Source organism: Columba livia, chromosome 13, assembly GCF_036013475.1.
Source record: "Columba livia isolate bColLiv1 breed racing homer chromosome 13, bColLiv1.pat.W.v2, whole genome shotgun sequence".
NCBI classification, from domain to species: Eukaryota; Metazoa; Chordata; class Aves; order Columbiformes; family Columbidae; genus Columba; species Columba livia.
Window position 1 is genome coordinate 8,002,516 of NC_088614.1, and position 23,845 is coordinate 8,026,360.

General features: G+C 42.1%; 1 long non-coding RNA gene across 3 annotated transcripts in view; it reads right to left on the reverse strand.

Annotated features, from left to right (window-relative positions):
- The window catches only part of LOC110360460 (uncharacterized), a 101,483-nt gene extending 81,037 nt beyond the window's left edge, over positions 1-20,446 (reverse strand). For 2 of the 3 annotated variants that reach the window (XR_010465933.1, XR_010465930.1), the window contains exon 1: positions 17,106-20,446. This is a non-coding gene — a long non-coding RNA (uncharacterized LOC110360460). The remainder of the gene's footprint in view (positions 1-17,105) is intronic. The other variant, XR_010465931.1, reaches the window with a different exon arrangement.
- Between the last annotated feature and the right edge of the window lie 3,399 nt (positions 20,447-23,845).

Consider the following 23,845-nt stretch of genomic DNA (forward strand, 5'->3'; position numbering starts at 1 on the left):
CCTCCTTCTTTAGACACAGCAGTGTATCAAGAGCCAAGGGTCATAAGAAGATGGACTAACATCTATATATAAGTCTATTTGAAAATCTTTAATAGATGTTCATATCTAAGACCTTCAGGGGTTGATGTAAAATAGCCTCCAGGAGTAACTATATCCATTAGACATTAATTTTTCTAAACCAAGGCCTGGTCTTGATCTTGGAAGGCATCGGCCACTGAAGGCAATGAGATGTTTGCAGTTAGGATTAGATCCTTGCACGAAAAATGCAGAGGTCTATGATGAGCAGTTAATAGCCACAGAGATTTCTGAAGTTCAGAATTTGCCTCCCAGTTTCCAGATCTGTGGTGGCACTGAAATCCAGGCATGCATCTCTCAAAACCTTCATGTAACATTTTAGGTGCTGGAGGTTGGGAAACCAGAAAAGATGACAGGTATTCTGTTTCTCCTGGCTTTGTTGGGAACAGCTGGCAGTGTGTCACATGCGAAGTCATTAGCAACCTGCAATAAGGATTTTTCCAAATGGTCTTTGAGTTGATGACCCCAAAATCCTACTCAAAATACGCCTCCGTAGTCACTTACTTGTGGAAAGAAAAATACAGAGTGTTTTTTCTTGCCCCTAATAATCTGAGAAAGTAGCCTTTAATTGCAAGGTACGTTATTCTTTTGGAGGACCTACATTACAAGAAGCAGCTGTGTCTAGTGTAGGTTTGCACCGATGCTGGGTTGCAACCACAAACTCCCAGTCCAGGCTGCCTACTGGTGGTGGTAACCTGATCTAAAGCCACAGACACAATCAAGTCCTACTTCTCACGAATCATTTAGGAAGATATTGGGGCTTAGCATCAGGGTGCAAATCTGAGGACGAGGTAGGAAGCCTGGTGTAGAAAGGAAGTTCTGGAGCCTGAAAAATAAAAGAGTGAGCTCAGAGAAGAAGGTTAAGTCAAGAGGAGGACAATCAAAACCTAAAGCCTCCCCAAAAAAGCAAAGGGATTTGTGTAACCCAAGGGAATTAAAGTACATTTTGGCCCACAATCTGGTTTTCTTCAGCACGTGCCTGGCCACAAGAGTCCATGTGGTTCTTCTGTTTTCCCAAGTCTTTTGAAATATAGATGCAAGAGTCTTGAATCCTTGCACTTCCCTGCATTCCTCAAGAAATTGGCCCACCAAGTAGTTGTAATTCAGGATACCACCATACACCCACGTGTAAGATTCCTTAACAACTATGCACATTTTTAGGCTCAAATATTTTAGAATTGTTTTCACTGTGCCTGAGCTGTAATTGGCTCAGCTTCCCAAGTGTTGGATCATCTAACTAGAGTGATTTTTGACTCAGAGCCCAGGCACCATATCAAAACATTTATCAATTAATCATAAAAAGTAACTAACATTGTTGTCCACCCAAGAAAAACTGTCACTTACAGACTCATGTATGTTATTCCTTATGAAAGAGCTGCTATATAGAAGTTGATTTCCTGCACAGACCAGGTGGAAAATCTGCTAAAGGGAGAGGTCAAATCTAGTTTAATTTTATACCCTTTGTTAAGAATGTTCTCTCTCTCTCTAGAAAAAATATAAAATAAAAAAGACAAGAAAAAACCCCACCACCCTTGTGTCCCTTTCCAAGTTTTCTAAAGTTAATTCATGTGGAAGAAAAAAAGATTAGGATAAAATTTCAAATACTAAATTCAAATGCAGGATTAATGAGTTTTATTTCAAAGCCCCAGAGGTTGTCTGGAATTTAGGACATTTTTTTAGTAGCAGACTAGAGACATAGCCAGATGCAGTCGTGTTTTGGACCAGCTCAGCACAAATTTAGCACCTTGAAGGAGAAATTTTATGTCTGTTTTGTAAAGCAAACACTTCAACTTTTCCAAAATCCATCGTCCATAAGTTATTACTGTTGCACTGAATGAAAGAATGGATTTAAAATAGTGCTGACTTGTTCTAGCACATAGTATAATTGACACCCCCATCATCATCATTGTAGGTGATGCAGGTCCTCTGCCCCATGCAATATTTTTTTTTTTTAATAATAGTGTGAAGCAAACCAGATTTAAAAAAAATAATTAAACCTTTTTCTGAAGTCAAATTCAAGACAGTCCTTGCAACACTCTGCAGGAAAGAGTGTTTTGCAACATGGCTTCTTAAGGACCAGCAGGGAACAGCTTGGCAGAGGTGCAAACACAATTCTTCTCATGTCCTTACAGATAGCATGGCAAACCTGCGGATGATAAGCTACTTCATTTCACACCTGGTCCCTGAGGCAAAGGAGTTGTAGGCCAAACCAGCCCCATCATTAAAAGATTTTTATTTAATCATCACAAAAATTAACAGCATTCAACTTCCTTCCCAAACAGGCTTCCTCTGAGAAATACCAAATAATAGTAGGGTTTCAGTTCCCCATTGCTAGTTTGTTCAGCTGAGAGAAATTCTTATTTTCAGTCAAGACTGCACTTTACTGTTGACTCAGAAAAGGCCAGTAATACCCGCAAAGCACAACCTGTGGATTCAGAGCAGGTTATCTGGACCACAATGTCTTTTGGACAGCCAAAAGTGTTTAGCATTGGCCTGATTGTGCTCTGCCTGAAAGCAAAAAATAAAATCCCCATTGAGTTCAATGAAAGAAGAAGTTGGCCAACGTCTAATTTAATGCTTTATACATCAGCACTGAAAATTTGATGGGAAAAGACCAAAACCTTGCAGTGAACACCTTCAAACATTGGAATCTTGTCTTGAAAGATTCCAATTATAGCAAGAAGAAAACACTGGCGTTTCAGTTTCAGATTCTGGCTTTTTTTCAAATGGACATACCACAGTCTGTAAATAGAACCAAAGCTGAAAAATCATTCTGTTTAAATTTCTTCATTGCCTTAGAAGTCCATCTCACCTATGGAGAATCAATGTAATTAGCTGTAACATGAATAGGTAATTAGGACCTGGTGACAGGCAAGTTTCAGATGAACTATTCCGTTTAGAAAAGAACTCACAATTATTTTTTTTTTCTGATTTCTTTTTGAGCTAGAAATCCTACAAGAACAGGTTTTCTTTTCTTTCCCTCCTCCTTCCCCAGTACAAAACAAAAATAGTCCATGGAAATAGCCTTGATTCACAGTATTTCTGTTTATGGCCCCCATCAAAATCAGTAAACAAAGCGGCACACAAAATACTATGCAATGAAGCAAAGGTATTTGAAAAAAACCTCTTTACAAGTTTTGTTTAAGTTGCAACTAAATTTTCTGGTCAGACACAATTTTATCCCACCCAATTCCTCAGAATCACATCCCATCTCTAGCCCTTCTTAACAGTGATGGAAGTCTGGATTTGAAGCTTCATTTTCAAATGGATTTTTTTCATCCATTTGATTTTGGACAGAATGGGAGAAGATGGGCATAATTGTCAGGAATTTTAGATTATGACTGCCCTGAGCTATTCTGAATGCGATGCTGAATCACCACTACAGGAATGGGAAAACTGTGCAAGACAATGGCAGCTGCACTAACGACAACCAGATTTCACTTCCAGGAGACTAATACCTCATCTTTCTCATCTCTGAACTCAACCTCTGACATTTTCTCAGCATTTCAAGCTGAAAAATATCTTAAAAGTCCAAATTGTCCCCCAAATTTGGTGAAGACTTTGTGTCTTGCCTAGTTTAACAGACAAAGCCATGCTATGCGGTATCAGTGGTGCAAGCCTGCATTTCACCCCAGATATACTTGGAAATGTTTTATTCCTAGACACTGCTTGGCACATAAACAATCGGTATCAATACTGTAGTTTGACCCAAAACACTTGTGTGCAAAAGTTGTCCCCAAATCACTTGCATCACTATGACTTATTGTCCAAGGACAGCTAAACTGGAGACTCACCCAAGGGAAATGCGATCTGAAGGAAAATAGGAATAGCTGAAACATATTAGATGCACCAGAGGATGGGAACCCTACACAACATCTTCCTTTTTTGAGAATGCATAATCTTAACACAATAAAAATACTGGGCTGTGCTCCCACCTGAACTGCATGAGTTCCTCATAAGGCTACTCATCTGAACAGATCTGATGCTTTTCCATTCTTGGCCTGGACTTCAATAGGAAATATTCCCACAGTCAGATGCTCATTTATGCAACGAACAATCAGTGAAGCATCTCAGTGACCAGAAAATAGACACACAGGAGCCAATCCAAGGACTGGGTGGAAGCCTGCTCGGTGACCAGTTGCTCCACACCTGGCTCAGAGATCGGGGATTTTGTACGTGGTGCCGTGAGGTTTTATGGGCACTCCATCTATCATTGCATTGAGGAAGAAAAAGAAAAAGAAAAAAAAAAAAAAAAAAAGAAAAAAAAAACAGCAAAAATAATAAAATTAAGATTTTTATGGGTCTAGGAGGAGCTAACCTGGAAATACCGTTGGCACAAGTAGAGCTGTTCAGTAGACAATAGCACGCTGCTATAGCCACAAGTTTGTTTACCCAAACGTGACCATCCTGGTTGTGAATTCCACACCCTCCTGGTGTCCACCGCCCTTGGGCTGATGGAACACAAGTACGGCTGGGATATCCATGCTGACAGCTTTATTGCCTCTCTGACCTTGCTATTTTTAAAGAAACAGGTTATCTTGGGGATGTAAACAGGTCTTCCTCATGCAGTTTTGTTATCCCATTGCAGGGAGCTGGAGCCTTTGGTACTCGCTTTGACTGTCAAGTCAGGTGTTTCAGGTGCTCAGGAGCTTATGGAACTGGTTTTACAGAAAGCTGCCTAGTTTGACAAAGTAATTTTATTTTCCCACATCACTCAGCTAGGGAAAATTAGAAAAAAATAAAATATTTCACCTGTCTGAGTGATACAGATTTATTAAAGACTTGATGTCTAGATTATCTTTTCTGGGGCAGAGATGAATATGGTTTAAGGAAATGTTAGAAGTTTAGGCTAAACTAGAAAAGTGCTTAATGATTTAGTGGCTATTTATCCAAGATTCTCTGTATGTAAACTATTTACTCAGAAGGATACAAATAAAATGGAAGGTGTCACAACCTCTCTCCAATTCTAAAATTCCTGCCTCCAGCCCCAATTCCATAGGCAAAGAAGTGTCCACAGCAAAGGTTAGACCATTTCCATCAGGAGGCCCTTCTTCAGGTCCCATGAAAACAGAACATCTTTTTCAGTCTAAACTGGAATGAGGAAATTAAAGGGAAAAAAATAATAAAAAAATCAAATTCTTCTTGAACTACTGCGGTCTGACCAAGGCTGAAGGTATCTAAACTGTTCCAAATCATTCCACCAATCTCTGTTCTTGTTGATCCCAGTGTCAAGAAAGTTGAGAGACCCTATAATGAAACTGCCTGGAAGATTTCCTTGATGCCTCTAAGCCTTCAAGAAAACATTGGGGCATATGCATTAAAGGAAGCTTCTGCTTAGTCCTTGGGAATGGGAAGAGGGATTTATGTGTCACTAAGCACCTATATTCCCTTTAGAGGTGATGGAGACAAATGCATCTGAGGCCTCCATGAAGCACAATCCGTAGTGTAGTGTAATCTGCACAGTGACACGGTTCCCATAACGTCAGAGCAAGAAGAGGTGGGATAGAGTGAAATGCAGTTCAGTTTTTCACCACCCACCCTTCTGTTTTGAAGGAATTTAGATAAGCAAATTGAAAATGATGTCATGGCTCCCATAGGACGTTGCAATATGATGCCATTTGTCCAGTCAGCGTACAACTCTTATTAGTATGATATAACACAGTAGTTGGGAACTCAGTAGAAAAAAACAAAGCTGGAATTCAATAAAAAACCCTCTAGCTTTTAACTCATTGCCCTTAACATGCAAAGCTACTGTAAGTGAGTGTCTTAACACGAAAACTCTGAAGACCAAAGAACTAAAGTAAATGTAATCAGCAGATTACTAAATACCAATGGGAAATTTAGAGCTATAAAGCAAAATCCCAGAGCATTAAAGGATTTACCACTTGGCATTGATAAGAAGCAAATCTTTGGATTTCCATTTCTATCCTTAATTAGTAACTGAAGTTTATTTTAGTCTAAACTAAGTCACAAAAGATAACACACCCCAAAAGAAAATAGAAAGCGGTGCAATAAACTTCATTAAATGTCTTATTCAAAAATAAGAAGAAAAAAGAATAGATTCAAATGGAAAATTATTTTCCAGCACTTCCATTTCCTTTTGTTTTCTTGTCTTCCCACCCATATTCAGCTCTTTTCTAATAACATTCAGCTCTTTGCACCAGAGGTTACCGCGGGTAATAACAAAGATAGCATTTTAAACCCAAAAGGGAGGTTCCCTTTCTGAAGGGACATTTTAGGAGGGTTCTTCCTCCTTCACAGCTTGGCTTTTTAAATTTTGCTGTCTCCTTGCCCAGTTCCCAGGGCCCCTCACTGGAAGTAGGACCTGAAACAGATGATTTGTGCTTCTCCACGGCTTCAGCTCTGAAGAAAACAGCTTTGTCAAATGGAGTGGTTTTTATAAAGACACTTTGTGACAGGGGAAAGATAAAGTTCTTGTGGTTAATTGGGAGATCCCTAGCTTGGCTATCCAATATCTCCATCTGCCATTTGTACCACTGGTGATGAACTCGCAGGATTTGTCTCAGCAGGCCATCCCAGTTTGCAGGCAGCAGCCTGGCTGGGCTGGATGGAGTGTGCCCAACTGCCAAGGTACACCAGGAATTTGATGTCTGATCTCCTGAGCTGTGATACAGGCTCCCACTGCAGCATTTCGAGCACAGCTCTTGCCATGGCTTCAAGGAAAGCAGCTTGCTTCAAAACAGGAAAATAGCCTGTGAGTAAAATGGGAAGAAATAATAAAGAGCCCAGGCCCAAACAAACCATATGCTTCAGTAAGAAAGAGGCTGAAGTACCATCTCCCTTCTGTTAATCACTCTCTGCTTTCCTCCCTTCCCCACTGAACACAATACATTTGGTCCCCATAAAAATTTACTATGGAGTGGGCTGCGTGTGATTCCTGGACTGAGGCTGAAAAGCAATGCCCAGGCATGATGGAGTAATGAAAGATGGCATGTTAGTGAGGCTAAAACAGGCAAAGTAGACCCATTTAAGGAGAAAGAATTTTAAGAAGTTTCCCTGTCTGTGTTTGTATCTGCTCAGTGTATGCCTAGGGTGGCCAGATAAGCAGCAAGATGTGTCTGGGTTGCTTGTTTCTTTGTCTTCCACGGTCAGAGGACAGCAGGACCTAGGACTGGAAGGGACCTCTGGAACAACCTAATATATCTCCTTCTACAGCAGGTCAAATAATTTTCATAAGAAACTTACTAAAATCCCATTTTTAAAAATGATTCAACTATTTACAGTCTTTACCTACCGCAGCTGCTCCAGAGCCTCCTCTCAACATCTACCGATTTCTACCCACCTGAGGAGACTGTTAGGAAAGATGATAGAGACAAGAGGGAATCTTAGAGAAAAGGATTAAATACTTGCAGCACACAAGCCAAGGTCAGCAAGCTTTGTCCAAGAGTTAAAATACTCATAACAGGCTCATATGTGCAATAACATAACCTCTTGATTTATCTGTTTATCTTGGGATGCATCGTGCTGAATGCTAGTGGGGTCACTTCTCTGCTAAGCCCAGTAGATAAAAGATTATCTCCTGCATGATCCCAGCCTATTTAGCTCTGTTGCATTGCATTTGCTGACTTCTTACCACTGTCCCAAGTTATCTGGAGCTCAAAATGGACCACAGCATAACTGTAGCTGTGGTTTTGAGTTCCTTTGTCTGCATTTGGAGGCTGAGGTGGCACTACATGCTCTCTCCTGCCCATGTCCTCCTTCTGTCTTGTGTCCTTCTCCTCTGTAGTTGCTAATGATGATTCATGGGAAAAAAAAAAAAAAAAAAAAAGGAGAAAAAAGGAAAACAAAACCAAACAAAAAAACCACAACTTGTTTAAGGAATTACTTAACAAGTCGTTGGTATTTTTATTACTCATTTTACTCATTAGTCATTCATTGGATCCTCATTCTTAAGGTGGATCATGATCTACTCATTTTGAGGCAGTGATGAATATCTGCCTATCTGAATAAGAAGCCCTCTTTATCTCAGTGCTTAACAGCTCACAGTCTTTAATGTATTTTGGGTTTGTGACACCTCTGCTATCTCCAGGAGGAAGATGCCACAGGGGAATGTGATGAACGAGCAACCACGAACTGTGACTACACCTCCCATCATACGGGGTGCCCTGTGCTAGCTCAGAGAGAAGAGAGAAAGCAACTCCCTCACTTGTTTTTTTAATTTGTTAAAATAACAACTCCATATTCCCAGGGGCAAATGTCAGGAATAATTGCATGCAAATTGCACTGGAGTCATGTTAACGCACCCATTGCCACCCAAGGGCTCCTGAAGGGTTAATATCGAGGGCTCGCTGGAGTTCAGTTAATTTACAACTGGAGACCTTTATCATCTCACACTGACATTGAGGGCTCACATTTCGCACTTAATTACTTGTTCAGCAATCACGCCTGGAAGAGATAGATGTGTTTCTGTGTTTAGCCCATGCAGCTGTGAATTGTTTATTTACTTATCGTCAGGCCGGGAATGGCTGTAATTTAAAGGTTCAGATCTCTGCTACCCTGAGCGGTGCAGGTCTTCCTTTAAACATTTCCATATTGCCGTGGTGGAATTTCGCTGGAGATACCCGTCTTGTCCTCCTGTTCCGGGTAATGGGCCAGCAGGTGTTACTGGTTATCGGTGACTGTGATTATTTACGCTAAACAACCGCTGCCAAATTCACAATCACAGCTGAGGATCTGCAGAGATAAATTTTGGAAGGTAAAAAAGCAGGCCAAGGAGATGAAGCGAGATGAATTCCAGTAACTCGGCTTCTGGGGAACGAGTCCATCCCCTATCCCAGTGCTGGAATAGCTGAATCACAGCAGCTTCAAACAGTGGCTCACAGCAATTCACAGGCCAAATGGTGTAATTACAATTTGAGCTGTCAAATGGTGACCAGATGGCTTTATCTGTCACACCAGAGGCCTAAGAAGTTGGTAGGTGTGACCTTTCCACATACCAATCCACCTGCGCAGCTCTGCAAAGCCTGTGTTCCTGGCACACCCAGCCCTGTGCACTGATCCCTGTCCTTGGCTTTGATAATTTTCTAGCAGAGCTGGGTAAAACCAACAGCATCGATATCTACAGGGCTACCAGGCTGTATAACCCTTAAATGCTAATACAGCACCCACCAGTAACGTCACTGGGTTCCTTCATGGTGGATGCAGGGGGTTGCTGGGGTAGAAAGATGGGGGGATGCCCCCCGTTATTCCTTTGGGGGTTACAGACCTCCCATCTACCTAGGAAAGAAAGAATCACGCAGGGCAAGAGAATATTAGTTCAATGGCTGGCTGACAAGATATATCTCAGAAGGAAAATTGGTGAAACTCCCTCCCAGGAGGGAGTAGCCAAAATGGTTTGTCCGGACATCACCAGCTCATGTGTAGGCAGAGCTGTGATGCAAAAATGCTGCATTGCAGCTGCCCTTGTGATGGGCAGGATGGAGGAGTTACTGGAGGAAACAGGAGGGACACATCACCTTAAAAAAAACAGGGTGGTTCCTGGAGGGTGACCCTGGGCAAACCGCGGGCCAGTTTCCCAGCAGAAACCAGCTCCTGAGGTGAGGTGCTTGCTGGGGAGAAAGAACATCCTCACAACCTGGTCATGGCCAGCGGCAGCAGCCAGACCCCACGGGAAAGCACACAGCTTTGCAGCAGGTCTCAGATTAGAGCGGTATTAAAAATAAGGACTTCAAGTTTGATGTTAACCCCAGTGAATTATGCCTGTGGGCATATGCTGCTGACATACACCAGCAGCAGAGTTTCTGCCTCAAGGATCTTGCAAAAACCAACTGCTTTCGATTTAAAGAAAAGCCTTTCCTGTCCCACATTCTTATGAGAAACACACATTTCTCGCAGTCCCAAGGTTATTTCTATCTCACAGATGAGGAGAAGGGGATTCAAGCTGACAGGGAGCACAGCAAGGGAGGCTCATGCAAACAGGTGGTGCTTCCTAATATTTTTTTCTAGTATCATCATCACTTCTGCTGTAACAAATCACTGATCTCTGAAGATGAAACATCATTAAAATGATTTGATAATCAGATGTAACAAACAACAGATCAGAACTTTCTGGGTTTGTAGAAGTGCAAGGGTATTACTGGGCATACATAAACAAATACAAATGCAGATAATTCCCAGGTGAGTTGAATTTTCTCAGAAACAATCTTATGTGTCACTTCAGTAAAGCCAAAGAAAGAAGAAAAGAACCTAGATAGGTATAATTCAATTACACAAAATCCTGAAATTTGATGAGAGATAAAGAAAAAAAAAAAAAAAGAGACAGAAAGAAAAAGAAAATGAAATTAAAATGTCAAAAGAGCAGTGAGCTGCTTAATTCAACATTCATTTTTGGGTGCGTTCACGGTTGTGTCAGCAGTGCATCCGTGTATGCACCGAAGCAAAAACACTGCAAAAATGGAAAACCCCCAAAACACAACTTCGACAAAGGACTGAAATGAACAGCCCAGGAATGCTGCAGGATTTACAGAAGAGCATTGCAAGGCAGAAACAATTACAATCAAAAGCTGAGCCAGTAACACCCCTGTACGTTCCAGCTCTCCAGGGCTGGGAATTGCTCCGCGAGCTGGATCTGTGCAAATGGCACGAGCGAGTTGCACCCAGCCAGCTCCTGGGATGGTCACCTCCACCAACACAGAAAATGGAATGGAAAATGTGTTTCTTTCAGTATTTTGCTTTTTTTCCTCCTTTTAAAATTTTTGCTTCAGCTGACTCTGGTCTGACAGGTTGTGGCAGCACCTGCGTGTTCAGGGTCGCAGCCTCAGCTCAGGGAAATGGGGATTTTCAGTGAACTATGAAAATTTAACTCAGACAAATCTCACCCTGATTTAACAGACACAAAATGACAGAAGGTAACTATTGGTTATCTATCAGCTTTCCAGGACGTCAGAGGGATTATTGCCGAGCTGCAAATAAAAAGATTAGAGAGATTAAAGGCAACGGGTGCAACAAGCTGTTTTGAAGACAAACGTGGAGGGTAAGCACGAGCATCCCCTCTGCCGTTTCTCCAGCACTTAAGTCAGGCTTTTCCCACACAAAAAATTAACTGAGAGCCTGAGGGGATCCAAGGAGACAACGTGGCCTGGGAAGGATGCACCAAGGTCCTGTTGGGTGTCATAGGATTCTGGTTCAAATGTAAAACGTATGGAGGGAGAGGGAGGACCCGGTATCACCAGGATGTTCCATTATTATTTTTGCCTTGCACACACACAGCACTGGCTATTGCAACAGACTGGCTCAGTAATAACATCATTCTCAAACTCATGTTTTGTACCAGGCTTTTAACACTGGAGGACATGCACTTCTGCAGGTGATGTCTCTTGGGCTCTGGGACCCAAGGGCAGAGGGGGGATCCTGTATTCTGACAGTTGCTCATCACCACCCCACATTTCAAAGAGATTTTTATCTATCGGGCATGGAAGATTTCCCAGACTGTTTATATTAAGAGCAGCTTTTGAAGCCAGCAATGAATATTACTATATTACTGAAAGGAATCAAAAGCTAAAGTGCCTGCGTGTACAGTTAATCTATCCAAACAGAAAATGTTTCTTAAAAAATTACGGCACTATTTTTATAACAAACCTCAGCCAAACTCAAAACTGAATAAATATAATATGGTCTTTTAAAACCAATTTATTTTTTTAATCGTCGGCAAAAATACTTTCCTTGCTTTCATTCATCAGCTAATACTTCAGCCCCCCCCATATTTGAGCACATAGATTTGCCTGTGATGGGATTCCTGCTTCGGAGATGTTGGGATTGAAACACCTCCCGAGGCTGGTGGGAATGCGGATGCGAGCACGTTAAATTACCATCACGGCCAGTCTGTGGTTTTTATCTCTTTTTAACAAAACCATGAATAGCACAAGAAAATGCCTCAAAGAGGCCAATAGTGATGGGAAAGGCAGCGACGTTAAAGCCGTGATCCATCAAGACCCTAAATAAAGGCAGAGCCGTATGTATTTCTATAAGATTGTGTAAGGGCGTTTATTTCTACTCATATGCTCTTAAGGCAGGAATAAAATTGACAACTTTGTTTTATTATAAACTGGCCTGTACAGCCATTGTAATGTAATTTTCACTGGGGTAGCTTATAGCGGAGTTTGTCCCTTCAATTTTTTTTATTATTATTATTGTCGTTATTAATATTTTATTTTAACTGGGATAGCTGTGCAGAAATTTTCCTGGAGTTTTTAAGCACTTACTCAGACTTGCATCATTGGCCAAGACCACAATTTGAATCTCTCAAGCCTCATCCCACGATCTTTTACCCCCCTAAACACGGTGCATATTTGATTCTCTCATTAAGAAGAGTCTAACCAAACGATTTTCAGGATACAAGTACCCTAAAGTGTAGTTTAAAATTACTAGAGGAGACAGCACTCGGTGATGAATAGTCAAACGGAGTAACCTGACCCCTGAGAGCTTACACATCCCCTTTCTGTTTGTTTGTTTGTTCTGCTGAACTTTCCAAGAGCTTCAGCTACAATCAAACCTGGGGCCTCCTGGTGCTAGAAACAGCCGTGAAAATGCTTTAATTCCTATCTCCACATTGATCATTTGTCTATGCATTTTTTAAGAGGGGATGGTTCAAGTTGCAAGCTGTCACAGAAAAATGTATTTCAATTTCTTCCATCTGATTTTCTTGTATGAAAGAGAAACTGTGTTTGGGTGCTGCGCTGTTTGCCCAGCATATTCTGCTGCTCTGCTAAAGGTCAAAAGCAGGTAATGTATGTTGAAATTTCCACAGACCAGGGTAAGCTCTAAGGTTATTGACTTTGATATCAGTTTTCTCTTACCCGCAGGAAAGAAAAAAAAAAAAAATCATTCCAGCTCTTCATTGATTTTTCATGGAAATTCACCGATTTATTCTTGTTTAAGATCTGGTCTCTGATTTCTCCCCGATTATCGTATCCCTCTGCCCTCAAAATGAAGTCTTGCTTTGTTTCAGCTCAGGGTGATTATATCATTATTACTGCACCCACCACAGGACAAAAATTCCAGTTTGCTGGAACATGGGTGATGAATGACATGGTTACTTCAGAAAAACAAACAAACAAACAAACAGCCCAATAAATGCCCCTTAATATAAAGGACAAATAATGAAAGCAAAAGTTACGCAAAGCTTGCAATGGGAAGGTGAAGTGCCTGTGCCTTTGTGCAGAAGATGCCCATGAGCTCAGTCTTGCAGAATTAACCACTGGGATGAGTTTAAATGCTGCTTTTGGAAATGACACTTCTGTCTGGCTGCGGGGGGTTTGTTTTAGCTCTTCCCTGGCTTCAGCCCTTCTGCTTTCAGATGCAAACTGATACAAGGGGAAACAAAAAAAACAAAACAAAACTGCTTTGCATTTCTACAACTTGAGATAATACAACAATTTTGTGGTCCCCCTCCTGACTCCGAAAGGGGTAAAAATGACCTTTAAACAAACAACATTTTGATCATCATCATGCTTAATTGGTGCAGAACTGCATTAGGATGTTGCCATTGGGCTCCCCAGGGTTAAAGCCACTTTTCTTCAGATATATTGACATAGGTGTTGGTATTAATTCATCGTTGTGGTTCTTGCAGATGTTACAGGGAAAGTATTTAAAACTGACATCTTAAAATGTGTCTGGGACACGAACGCAGAATTTATTATTGCTGGAGTCTAGAAATCTAAGGTATCAGAGTGAATTTGTTTTAGTAATTGTCATTGACTCGCATACACAAAGAGAAGTGCCATTATGTGCCCACCACATTTAAAAATAAAAAGTGCTTTTCAAAACTTCAGTGGTCAAAATAGCCAGAATATTCCCTCCCATGAGAGCACAGGAAAGCAGTCTGGGTTATTAAAAGAAGTCCAACAAATCAGACTTTTAACGTTTGCTCAGAAAATTAATCCAGGAAAAGAAAGGTACAGTAAAGTAGACAAAAGTGGAAAAAAATGTAGCCTAAAATAAAAATATTTTTTTTCTAGAAAAAAAACCACTAATGCTTTAAAATCTATTTAGCCATTAGTATGCATAGATATTTAATCATATATATATATATAGATAGATAGATAGATAGACAGATATGTATGTATAAAGCTAACATTTCCCATACAGTTTATCGGTCATAACTTTGACAAAATATGCAATTCAGTCTTTATGAATCAGGATGTTTTAAAGCCACTCAAAGAAATTCCTTCTTTAAAGACAGTGGTTTGAGATTAAAATACAGATTTAATTATTTAGAACACTTTTCCCAAACGAGAACAAATATGAAGTCTGCCCTTTAAATTAAATGACAGCAAGTAGTCAGGGGAAAAAAACAAAACAAAACAAACAATAGCAAACAGTTTGAGATTGATTCTGCTCCTGCTAAACCTCTTTGTAAATAACGGACTGGCTCTAATTCAGTTAATGAGATTTCACCAGTGTAAATTAAATTAGGCTAATTATTTAGATTAAAGCAATCTATATCTTTGCAAACAAAATAGGGTGGTTTTTTAATAATTGAAGGATGTTTTTTTCAATTGAAAAAATGCTGCCAGGAGATGTAAAAGCAGGACTCCCATGAACAGAATATTACTGTGAGTAGAAATATATTTTTCTTAATTGATTTATATTTAATTATTTGTTTTAGAATTTTAATTATTTTTGTTATTTAAAATATTATCTAGAATCTCTCAGATCAAAACCAATTTGTGCTATATACATTCAAAAAGCAGTTTTTTCTTACTGTCATCATGGCTTTGCACAGCGTACAACATACCCACAATTTGTAAGCATGCAAAATTCCTTTGCCAATGCACACAGCTACCTCACAAGATAAGGGCTTAGTTATCCAGGTGTTTCAACCTTTAGAAAACAGGAAAGGGTTCTGTATAATCTGTTATACATTAGGTTTGATTGTTACGTTTTTTAAGTGCTGCACAATAACCAATTATTTTTATAACGCTTCTGATTGCATGAAAAAGTAGATACCATGTGCACCATTTAGGGCAAGAGAGCACTGATTTTCATTCTTGCTACAAAAAACCTACCCGATAAAATTATTAAACTGTGTGTTGATAAAGTAAATTGTACTGTAAGGATATAGCAAGTGCTGAAAAGATAAATACTCTTGCAATTGCAACAGAAATACGTGACCAGTGCATGAAGCCGCCTTGTCCCTCTCACTCTGCCAAAGTAGCAATGCCACCTAATGGAGATGCCGAGCAGGGTTTTTTTTTTCCCTGATAGCAATCTTTCCTTAGCTTTAACAGCTTAAAAAATAATAATAACAAAAAAGAAAGATTTACAAAGCAATAGTTTCGATGGAAGAATAACAAAATCTTGTAGCAAAGGCTGGATAAATATTTTGATTGCCTTGCTAGATGTCAACACTTGAAACGAGTCGCGCTGTCCCAACCCATCCCTGTCTTGTGGATCGATGCACGTGGGCCCTCAAGTACAAGTTTTGGTTTTCTATGGGGTACACAGCTGATGCGGTAGCTTAGATTTATTATCCTCGTAGAAATCCCCCATTCCTGTCAGCCAGCAAACTTGGAGACGTGACCTGCCGACAAAGCGACGTGCAAATACACTCAGATGCGCTAATCCCTGCTCGCTGGCACATGGTCGTGACACGTTTTCACCTTCCCCATCGCTCACAAGTGGCCGTTTGCACAGAGATGCACATGGAGAAACCAAGACTGGGGTGCGGAGACAGAGAATAAACACGTTCTTGCCTTAAACTGCTCTTTGCACGTTGTATTTGCTTTCTACGGTGTTACAAACATCCGCGTGTGGATGCACCTTCCCGGGAATACTTTTCTATATGTATTCATAGGCAGGCATCAGTGCTGACAAACACGTGCATGGTTATTTTATACACATGTATGGAAATACAGGGGGAACTCTGGGCATACACCAGACTCAGGGGAAACTCTTTCCAATTCAAGCAAATTATGCTGTGTTTTCACTGGTGCAGCAAATAAAGTTTGATCAAATTTTAGGACTGACTCCCAAACCAGGCCCTAATTTGAAGATGATTTAAGATTTCCGCCCTAGTTAAATACCACTGGACGTCAAACTATCAAAAAGCAGTTTGGATTTTGCTCCCCCCCCTCCCCGTTGCAGCTGAACAAAGCACCATTCTCTCGTATGTATTTTCCTTTACACTGTACCCAAGATTTTCTCGTAATTTATTTCTGTAGGGCCTGATCCAAAGCTCCCGCTGATTTCAGATTTGGGACAGGGCCCTGCTCATCTTCAGCTCCTGACCTGATGCAGACAAGTCTGAAGTCAGTGCTGATTTGCATGATAAACATCAGGCCACACAAAATAATTTAGAAGGGCGGCTGGGGAGGACAGATGGTAATTTTCTGTAAAGCGTGCTATGCTTATGCTAAGGCTTGCACACACACCCCACCTATTTCAAACATATTCTAATATGGTAAGGTTAGGGAGAAAAATCAACCATAAGAAAGAAACAGTTTTAAAAGCAGCAGGATTACAGGCAGCAGTAAAAAACAGCAGGGCTGGGAGAAAAAAAAAAGGGGAGGGGGGCAAAAAAGTACTAAAAAAGATGCAAAGGGGAGCTTTGCTGCTTTCAAAAAAAAAATTGAAATAATAGTAAAATAAACTCAGAGAAGCACAACAGAAAACCCGAAGCAAATAAAAGTGAGTGGAACACATTTCCATGTTTACTTTTCTTTCTGCAGTTGGATTCCTTCTTGCAGCCACAAGAACTCTAAGGATAGGACGCGAAATGGGAAATAAAAGACAAGGAAAAGAAAAAAATAAATTAAAAAGGGTTTTTTTTAAAAGCAATTTAAGGCAAAGGAAGCAAAGCCGAAGGCTCCAGGCTGGGCTGGCGGAGCAGCAGCTCTGCAGAGCAGCGGTGCCGCTTCCCGCCTTGTCCCAGGAGCCCGGCGGGATTCGGGATTTTGCAAAGGCAGAAGCGAGGAAGGGGATGGTGCAAACCCTGGGCTCGGAGGGGAGGAAGAGGAAGAGGAGGAGGGTTTCAGGAAGGGGAGAGGGAAGAGAAAAAGTCCAGTACATACAGCTCGATGCGTCCACCAGCCCCCAGCCTCTGCTTCTCTCTCTCTCTCCCTCTTAAGTCAAAAAGGAAATGCGGTTCTTTTTTCTTTTTTTTTTTTTTTTTTTTTTTTTTTCCAGAATCAGAAAACGAACCATCAGGAAGTTGGCAAAATCTCTAACTAAACAATCAACCGAGGGAAATGCAACAAATTCGCGCGGGCCGGGCGCTTTGGCGGGGAGGGGAGTGCGGGCCGGCCGCAGCCCCGCGTAGCGCAGCGCAGGGAGCGCAGGGCGCTGCGCACCTCGAGCGCTGCTCCGATCCCCCCTCACTGCTGCATTTTTACCCCACGGAAACGTATCTCCCGGGGCCAGGTACGCGGCCGCGGATCCCAAACATCTCCCGATTTCGCTCGTTTTGCTGCTCGCTGCGGCAGAGCGCAGGGCAGCGGCGGGGGGAGACGGCCGGGCACCCCCCCTCCCAAACGCTGGGGGCTGCTTGCCCGGCAGAAACACCGACATCAGCTCATTTGTCCCCAGCTCCTTTTGGCAGCTCCTGTACCCCCGTGCAGGGTGTGCAGCCCTTTCCGAAGAATTATCTTCCCACGGGCTGGGACAAGCAGGATGGAGAAATGAGAGAGTTCAGTGCTGGCATTTCTTCGAAAAGTGCATTTCGCACAAGGATGAGTGTAGCAAGGGGAGATTTGGTTGTTCTTGGTCTTTGTTTTTCTTTTTTTTTTTTTTTTTTTTCACAGCTTTCCCTAAGTTTTCCCCGATTCAACCGTTCCTTCTCTCTTTTCTTCCCGTTTCGAAAATGATGATCTCTGACTACTGACACGGACCGAAAGGCTACCCCCACCCCCCCGGCTCATTACGTAAAAACAAACAAATAAATGAATAAATAAAAGCTCCGGGAGCGCGTCCGCCGCATCGCCGCGGGGGGGGACGCGCTTCGAGGGCAGCGGCCGCCGCCCAATGCCGGGGGGTGGGTTGGCTTATTTAGGCCCCCGTCTGGGCGAAAGTAACCCATCAAGTCCCCGCAAGGGTTTTTCTTCGGTGGGGGCTCCGCTAGATATCGCTGAAGGCGGCTGGAGACCTTCCCCCCAGCTCCCATTTCTTGCAGCCCCCCCGGAGAGTGCGGGGCCGGGACTGCGGGAGCCCCGGGTAAGAGGAGCTGCCCTCCACCCCAAAATGCGGGACGCGCTCCGGGGTCACTGCTAAAAGCAACATAACTCCGTATTTTTTAATAAAGAGCGTTCTCTTGCGAGCTGGCCGCTTTCCACCCACCCCACGGATGAGCTGGCTCTGTAAACACGGAATAGAAGATTAACACGGCTGTTCTAACCTCATAGAGAGATCTGTGCCTTAGGAAAGCTTTGACCGCTGCTGATCTATGGGCTCCAGAGCAGCCCTTTTGTTTTAAAGGTGACAACAGGCCCCTCTCCATCCCCGTCCCCTCCCCTGCCCAGGGGTTGCCGAGGCTCTGGGTGTCCCCCATAGCAGAAGGAGCGGCTGCAAAAATGCGGCAGAGATTCTTTTGTATTATTATTATTATTTTTTCTTTTTATGGGTGATGTCTTTAATTTGGCAACCGAGAAGGGCTCGTAACAAATGACAGAGCGAGCTGCCAGCAAGGTTTTCCAGCAGACACCGGCCTGTTCGCAAGAGCAGCTTTACCGACCACTGAAATCTCGGGAGGGGAAGAAAACAGCGCTATCTGCAAGTGGGAGTGCGGGTAATTTATTATAGAAGCTTAGCTCAAAGGTAACTGCTATGCAGCGATGTTAATTGAGCTCTGTATTTGTGAAAAGGCGGAGGAAAGCTGGCAATGGAAAGTTCATTCGCCGGAGAATTACACAAACACACCGCAATCCCAGGGGAAGCCGAGACCCGCACGGACGAAATGCGGGATGGGACCGGGAGGCTGCTTGTTTTGGTAAAAGAGCACCGAGCTGGGGGGGAATGAAGAGCAAATCAAGGGAAAGTATTGGAGGAAGAACTGAGAGCCGTGGCTGGAGCAGCCGGGGGACCCACCGCAGCCTCTCTCCATCCCTCACTGACACCCGCCTGCGCACCGAGCTCAGCCCCCAGAAATAGTATTTAGCGAGCAGAAAAGAAGTTGAAATAAGAACAACCAGGGGAAAAAAAAAAAAAAAAAAAAAGGAAAAAAAAGATTAAAAAAGGGGGGAAAAAAAAAGAAAAGAGAGGAAAGGAAAGGGGAAAAACCATTTCTGATTTCTGATTTCCCCTTACTCCCTCACAAACAAGACCTTCACAAAATAAACTGTTTCCTTGGGTAAGGATTGTCCCTCATATCGTTTCACTCTCTCGGTGCCTTTGGGTAAATCCTTGTGATGCACGATATGTTTGGAAATTTTTTCCCTCCCCATTTGCCCTTTCTGAGTAATACCGGTGTGAGCTCGCTTGAGGATGGTGGTTTGATTTGATTTAACCACAAAACTTATGACGGCGAGACTGGGGCATTTAAAACCGGTATAAAATCGGAATAAAACAGCAGATCGATGTTGGAGGAAAACTGTCAGACAAAACACGCCGTAGCCAGAATGGGCTTTACCTTTATGAGACACTACAAATTGCTGCTATGGACACTTTGGAGACCTTTGAAATCCCTTCATTAGCTATTTGATGCATTTGACATCCGAGCTCATTGTACCCCCGAGGCGTCCAAAACCTTGAAAACCAAGTTTTATTAACCTAATAAAACGCAAGCCCACAAAATTCGGGGAAAAATTCAAGAATCAAGAAAGACAAAAACACCCCTCTGACGAGTTTCTGGAGATTTTTCAAGGTTGGGTGAAATGTGGAGCAGCCAAGTATTTATTAGTCAGAATAGGAATTTTTAATTTTTTTTTTTTTTTTACTTAGATGATTAGTTTTATAGCGGAATCGCTTTATAAAAGAAATCGAGCATTCATTTACACTTATAACTGACAAGCTGTCTTCGTTTCCATCTTTATGATATATTTCCCCTCTTTCTTGATTCCTGTATTATGCCATAACTCAGTCATTTTTTATGAACAAAGCGGAAATATAATGAGAAACATTACAGGAGCAGTGTGTATTTTCTACCCACTAGCAGAGCGGGTTGCATGTCATATATTTTGCTTCCAGCCAAAACTAACGATCTTAACGTCTTACATGATGGAAAAGGACGTATTTACAGTGTGACCATTGTACGCCGGGATATTGGGACTTTATGCCATAAACTTCACCTGGGCTGGGGTACCGGTGCCGTTTCCCACACCTTTTCGGGCAGCATCGCTTCTCCTGCAGCATCTGGGAGAAAGAGATCCAGATGTTTACCCCCTCTTCTTTATTTTCCGTCAATTTTTCACGAAAAAAAAAAAAAAACAACACGGTAAAAAATAATAATTATAATAATAGCAACTATAATGATAATGATAGTAATAATAATAATAAAATCACCTTTGTGATCGCTTTGACCCAAGAAGTCTAAACTAGCTCCAAGGTCTCTCAAACGCGGCTGAAATGCAGCTGCAGCTGTCTCTCCCTTGCGCAGTGTTTTTAACGCCCAACGCACATATCGCTCACTTAAAGCAGCGTCTGGTGTGAGAAAAACCTTTTTTCCTACCCGAATCCCCCTAAAGCGCCCTTGTTTTCCACGAAAAAAGTCCCTTTTTGGGCTCCCTGGGCATGGCGAGCCCCCTGTGCAGATCACCGGGGCTGTTCGCACCCTAATTGAGGCACAAGTGCCATAAACCCAGTAGCCATTAGCAATCGGTAAATAAGTGTGCGGACTGTAAAGCTAAGTGTCGTGTCCTTTAGATAAGGGCTTATCTATATAGCCGTTAAACTCACGCTTGCCTCTTTAGCATGTAGAGAGGCTGGGGGTGTCGAGTCCTATAGGAAAATATTTATCTAATCCCCTTTGGACAGGAGGATTTGAGTCTGATTTGATTTGCCAGGAGAAACTCATTTCTTGTTTTTGTTTGGTGGGTTGTAATGCTGTGGATTAAAATCCTTAAAAACTTGCTATTTGCCCACAAAACAAATAGAAGATAATCCGGGTGGAGTGACAAGAGTCTTAATAGATGGTGTCTTTTCTGTCATTCTTTCTTTGTAAACTTAATCATCTGACCAGATATACAAGCTGTTGCTAAAATTGAGCTTTATATGTATTCCAGAAGAAGAAAAAAAGGAAAATAGGACCCAATCCTGCGGCTGTCACTGAGCCTGGAACAGGGAGGTTCAGGTCCATGTGGTCCAGCTGAGCTAAAATAAATCCAGCAGCAAGTTTCCCTGGGAACAGAGCATCCTCTGGATTGGGCCCTGGAGATGGACATAGTCAGGAAGAAACTGGGGAGAAATCTTTCCAAACTGGTGTACATCACCTATAAGGATCCATGTTGTTACGTAGCATGGTATGAGATGCATGGATTAAGTAGAATTAACAAGATTTAAGTCATGATCCTGTATCCCCAGAGTTTTATCTATTTAAGGATGCTCTCATGCAGAATGGACTGCAGGGTACTAGGCAGCTTGAGTACCAGATTCAATTAATGCAACAACAGCAGTGAAAAACAGTCTAGGAGGTAACTAGAAATTTGTTCTGTTGTTTTTCCTAGCTCTTTTGTAATTCCTATAAATTTAAAAGCTTTGTACAAAGATTGGTAGCATACATTTTCATTTTTATAAATGAGGAAACTGAGGCAGTAGGAAAAATAAAGGAGGTTTATCCAAGGTGCAATTTCAGTGGTAAAGCAGAAGATTAAAACACAGGCTGTTTGCATCCCAGTTTGGTGTGTTTATACCAAAGACACATTGACTTTTAGATAAAAGTGTCTGGTTCTTACTGAAGTCGATGGAAATTGTAGCACTGCTTTCAAAGAAAAGGCTGAGGACACTCGTAAATGATCACTTGCTATCAATCCTTTCTGAACAGTTCTCTGTTTTGTTTTGGGTTGTGTTCTTTTTTCTTTTTCTTTTTCTTTTTTTAACATAAGCAAATCTCCCAGCCCCATCTGGGGCCTGGCATTCACAGTGGGGAGGCTGCAGAAAAATGGGAGCATTGGTATATTTTGGTCCAGAAGGAAGTAAAATAATCAGTCTTCCAAGCAGCATTTCCGAACAGGGGAGAGCTCCAATCTGAACCCTTTCTCGCAATTGAAACTGTACATTTTTAGAAGGATACCCTTCTTGACCCATCTATAAAATCCTGAAACATGACAACTTTGCTGGTAGCAGAATGCCTGAGAGCAGTGGACTGAATTATTCATGTGAAAGCTTTAGTGATACAACACACCGAAAATTCAAGGCTAAACCGTGAGTAGAAATCTTACGCTTTTTAACTTAATCTCAGTATAATAGAGACAGATTACAAGAAAGCAGGTTTCTCCGGGTAGCTGTCAGCTTTGAGGACAAGGCTGTGGACATTATCTCACTGCCTTCCTATCCCCATAATGAAACTAAAATCCAGACTCCCGAAAGCAGAGGCAAATTTTGCTACTGAGTTAAGTGAGAAGAGATGAAATCTCTTGCTAAAATAATATTACATCACAGTCGGTTTGGGCCAATTACTATCCTGTGTTTGCAATCTGCCTTGCTTGAGAAATGGTCTTTTGGGTGCAGGAATCTCATTAGCTTCATTAGCAGGGCCATGCAAGCCAGAATTGCAGCATCATGGCCTCCTCCTGCCCTACTCATGGCAGTGAGATTTGAGGGCACCGTGTTCTGTGCACGAGAAGATTTTTTAGGCCAAAATTCAGAGGTGTCCTCTGAGCGCTATGGGAAATGAGATGTCTAAAGGAGGCAGACACAGTCATGGGGGTCAGGTCCCCCCTGTCTACATTTGCAGGTTGTTGATGTGCATTTAGCTGCACCTTCCATGGGGTCCCATCTGTTGTCCCACCGTGTTTACCGAGTGCTCTCATTACAGTGAACCGGATGATGGACTGCTAAGATTGAACTACAAAAGGTTTTTCTTGCCCAAAATGTTATTCCTGAGGGCCTCTGACAGTTCCCTCTGTGATCCCATAAAAGCCACCCCGTTCTGGTCCTCTTCTGCATTTGGTCTTGGCAGAGGTGCTAAAAAAGAAATGAATGGGCCAGTAAGAGGTTTATTGCACAATGACCCTGAGTACCCCCTGCCTTGTAATCACATTAGATTGTGTTAGCCCTCAGCCTGCCACAGAAAGGTCTATTTCTTATATTCTTGTGCTTTTAAAAGAAAAAAAATTGTGCTGAGGTAAGACATCAATTTTCCTGCCACTCAATATTTCAGGCTATAATTGCTGACTTGTTGAGTGCAGCACAAGCCAGCAGTAATTCCAAAGGCTCCAGATGATTTTATGCTTTCTTCTTCTTTTTTTTTTTTTTTTTCCCCTGGTTTGTAAAAAAAAAAAAAAAAAAAGCTCAAAATTAAACCAAAACTAGGCCCTCTTAGCTGAAGTTTTAAAAGACTAGAGGGCTTTCTAACCAGGTGAATGAGCAGGGAAAAGAAATGAGCACAGCCAGAGGGAGCAGATGATGTACTTCCCACAAGCACCTTTTTTGCAGGATTATCTAACCCAAATGAACCAAAGACCAATTGGTAATGATTGATTTCTCATTAGGATAAATTTCCCAACCAGCCTCTTCCTTTCCACCTGCTGCAGGTGGTTTCTGAGCTGGAGTTGGGGTTCCGGGGGCATCCACCTGCTGAGCCCAGAGCATCCCGTCCGGACACAGCAGCTGCTGCACATCCCAGAGCTTGTACCCTCTAGTGGGCTTTGGGTGCATTTTCTTT